We start from the raw sequence: 4,347 nt of genomic DNA on the forward strand, positions 1-4,347 counted from the left end.
TTTAAGATGAGACGCTACACATAATCCTATTAGTCGGACCTAAAGTAGGTTATAATGTTTACGGTGAAGACTTTTCCAGCGTCATATCCTATAACTTGAACATTCCTTAGATGTCTGCCACTATGATTAAAAATTATAATATTTGTTTTGATTATCTGAATAGAACAGAACCTCTGAAAATATCCTTATCTGGTGCTGTATTTGAGTTGTAATTGCAAAACAGTTCCTAAACTTTTTGAAGAACCTTTTTTTTAGGTTTTGAAGTGGAAGTGGGAAGTTGGGACTTTTTTTGATTGATTTTTCAAAAATGAATTGTACAAGAGGAAAACGACTGCGGCTGAAAAAGCTTCTTTTTTTTTCCTCTTTGGGACTCTCCTCTGTTCCCTCTGTCAGCTGACTGTCAGTGCCAGACCAGGTTTGCCTCAGAACGGAGAGGATTTCAGGGGGAAATTAACAAAGATACTTGAGGTGGAATCTCTCACTGCAAAGCATGATTATGATCCCCAAGATCAGACGCATGTGGTAGATGATGTGGAAACAACCTCAGATTCCAACATACCCACCACTACTGAGTCTCTATTACTGCAAGTCACAAAAGGGTTTATCTCTGCAGCCTCTAAGCTTCCAAAAGAAATATCTACAGCAGCTCCAGCTCCTCCTGCACCGACCATCCTTCATGCTCATTATCCTCTAGATATCTTTTGGCTGGGTGATCCTTCACCTCATTGGGATCATTTACATGTTTGTGCTGCTGGCGATCTTGTGTGATAAATTCTTTGTTCCTGCTCTCAGGGTAATCAGGGACAAGTTAGCCATCTCCTATGATGTGGTAGGAGCCACCTTCATGGCTGCTGGAATATCCACCCCAAAGCTTTTGGGTTTCTTAATAGGAGTCTTCATCACCCATGACAACTTTTGGCACAGTTGCGGGCTCAGCAGTTTTCAGTGTTTCTTTTGTGAATGGATTGTGTGCTTTGTTTTCTCAGCAAGTTCTCCACCTGTCCTGGTGGCCTCTATTAAGAAATATGTCATTCTACATATTTGACCTCATCGTACTGATCATCTTCTTCCTGGACAATGTCATAATGTGGTGGGAGAGCATGATGCTGGTGGCTTGTTAAACTCTCTATGTCATTTTCATGAAGTTTAACGTGCATATAGAGCACAAACTCAAGACCAAACTCCACAAACACAAGAGCATTTTTAAAGCTATTGCTGCAGAGGAACCTGACAAGGTAAGCTCTCCTTTTCAGAGGTCTTATGTTGAATCAGACAAGAATTGAATCTACTGTTTGGTATTTATGTAATTTTCAAGAGCCTAAAATCTGTATTATCTTGTTTAAAACCCATTAATTTAATGATTTCAACCGTGCCCACAACAATCCTTAACTGACAATATCATCATAAATGTAGTTTCACACATAAACCTCATTTATTGGTCACTGTTAACTGGTTTGTAATGACTGCTTTGATTTAAAAAACCATTTAACCCCAGATGGTATCTACACCAGTGATGTGTTACAATTTTAGTGTATGATTGGGAACAAAACTACAGAGTGTAGTTCATTCAGATGTGTTTGTAAGTATGTTTTGCATCTATTTAAAGAATTAAAAGAATTAACACAAGGATAACATGAATGCCAGGCGTTCACAGAAACATATTAAAAAGTTACCAGTTAGACAAATACAGTGGGGCAAAAAAGTATTTAGTCAGCCACCGATTGTGCAAGTTCCCCCACCTAAAATGATGACAGAGGTCAGTAATTTGCACCAGAGGTACACTTCAACTGTGAGAGACAGAATGTGAAAAAAAAATCCATGAATCCACATGGTAGGATTTGTAAAGAATTTATTCGTAAATCAGGGTGGAAAATAAGTATTTGGTCAATAACAAAAATACAACTCAATACTTTGTAACATAACCTTTGTTGGCAATAACAGAGGTCAAACGTTTACTATAGGTCTTTACCAGGTTTGCACACACAGTAGCTGGTATTTTGGCCCATTCCTCCATGCAGATCTTCTCGAGAGCAGTGATGTTTTGGGGCTGTCGCCGAGCAACACGGACTTTCAGCTCCCGCCACAGATTTTCTATGGGGTTGAGGTCTGGAGACTGGCTAGGCCACTCCAGGACTTTCAAATGCTTCTTACGGAGCCACTCCTTTGTTGCCCGGGCGGTGTGTTTTGGATCATTGTCATGTTGGAAGACCCAGCCTCGTTTCATCTTCAAAGTTCTCACTGATGGAAGGAGGTTTTGGCTCAAAATCTCACGATACATGGCCCCATTCATTCTGTCCTTAACACGGATCAGTCGTCCTGTCCCCTTGGCAGAAAAACAGCCCCATAGCATGATGTTTCCACCCCCATGCTTCACAGTAGGTATGGTGTTCTTGGGATGCAACTCAGTATTCTTCTTCCTCCAAACACGACGAGTTGAGTTTATACCAAAAAGTTCTACTTTGGTTTCATCTGACCACATGACATTCTCCCAATCCTCTGCTGTATCATCCATGTGCTCTCTGGCAAACTTCAGACGGGCCTGGACATGCACTGGCTTCAGCAGCGGAACACGTCTGGCACTGCGGGATTTGATTCCCTGCCGTTGTAGTGTGTTACTGATGGTGACCTCTGTTACTTTGGTCCCAGCTCTCTGCAGGTCATTCACCAGGTCCCCCCGTGTGGTTCTGGGATCTTTGCTCACCGTTCTCATGATCATTTTGACCCCACGGGATGAGATCTTGCGTGGAGCCCCAGATCGAGGGAGATTATCAGTGGTCTTGTATGTCTTCCATTTTCTGATGATTGCTCCCACAGTTGATTTTTTCACACCAAGCTGCTTGCCTATTGTAGATTCACTCTTCCCAGTCTGGTGCAGGTCTACAATACTTTTCCTGGTGTCCTTCGAAAGCTCTTTGGTCTTGGCCATGGCGGAGTTTGGAGTCTGACTGTTTGAGGCTGTGGACAGGTGTCTTTTATACAGATGATGAGTTCAAACAGGTGCCATTCATACAGGTAACGCGTGGGGGACAGAAAAGCTTCTTACAGAAGATGTTACAGGTCTGTGAGAGCCAGAGATTTTCCTTGTTTGAGGTGACCAAATACTTATTTTCCACCCTAATTTACGAATAAATTCTTTACAAATCCTATCATGTGAATTCATGGATTTTTTTTTTTTCACATTCTGTCTCTCACAGTTGAAGTGTACCTCTGGTGCAAATTACTGACCTCTGTCATCATTTTAAGTGGGGGAACTTGCACAATCGGTGGCTGACTAAATACTTTTTTGCCCCACTGTATGTAGTTGCAACTATGTCAAAAATTGAAATGATACTGTCTGTAAAGTTGCAGCATTGTATAGTCTGTAGCATAAGATGATTAAAAACACGAGGAGAAGGATCAGTCAGTTGATAAGAAGATTGTCTCAAACAGTGGTCTAGTTGTTATTAAAAAAGACAGAAATCATGGTATATATTAGGTACTGTTGCCAGTCATGATTAATGAACTGCTTCCTAGGAGAATCTACCTGAAGGAAATGATGACAACAAAGCCAGAGCTGATGAAAACAGAGTGGAGGAGGATCAAGATGAAAAAACAGAGGAGCCATTGTCTTTACAGTGGCCTGACTCAGGGTGGGAGCAAGCCATCTACCTGCTTAGGCTGCCCGATGTTCGCAAAAAGGTGATAATCAGATTCTTCTTTTTGATTTATTGTTATTTTTATTATTCTTACAGATACTGTAAGTAATCTAGGTGTTTTCCTGGATAGTTCATTTAAGCTGGATAAACAGGTTTCCTCTGTGGTTAAATCTGGCTTTTGTGCCAATTGTGCCAAATTTCCAAGGTCAAACGTTTAATACCGTACAAAGATCTTGAAAAATGTATACATGCCTTTGCGACCTCCAGATTAGATTAATATAACTCTCTCTACTCTGGACTCCAACTCGCTCACCTCCAACGATTAGAGCTTGTTCAGAATGCTGCGGCTCGTCTCCTAACCGGAACTAGAAAGTTTGCCTCCATTACTCCAGTGCTCTCTGATTGGCTGCCTATTAAATTGTGTATTGATTTTAAAGTTCTGCTGCTTACTTTTAAATGCCTAAACAACCTTTCACCTGACTATCTCACCGACCTCCTCAGTCTCTATACTCCCAGCCGTTCTTTTTGATCATCTGGTCAGTTACTTCTGGCCCAGCCTAGGCACCGTTTGAAGACTAGGGATGATCGTGCCTTTGCCTCTGTAGCACCAAACATCTGGAATAGTCTTCCTGCTACCGTTCGTGCCTCTGACTCCATTCAATCCTTTAAAGCATGCTTGAAAACTTACCAATTCAACCTGGCTTTTCCGACT

The sequence above is a fragment of the Diplotaxodon limnothrissa genome, linkage group LG7 (assembly GCF_057381915.1).
Source record: "Diplotaxodon limnothrissa isolate DT_005_m linkage group LG7, D_limnothrissa_male_GT1.1, whole genome shotgun sequence".
NCBI lineage: Eukaryota > Metazoa > Chordata > Actinopteri > Cichliformes > Cichlidae > Diplotaxodon > Diplotaxodon limnothrissa.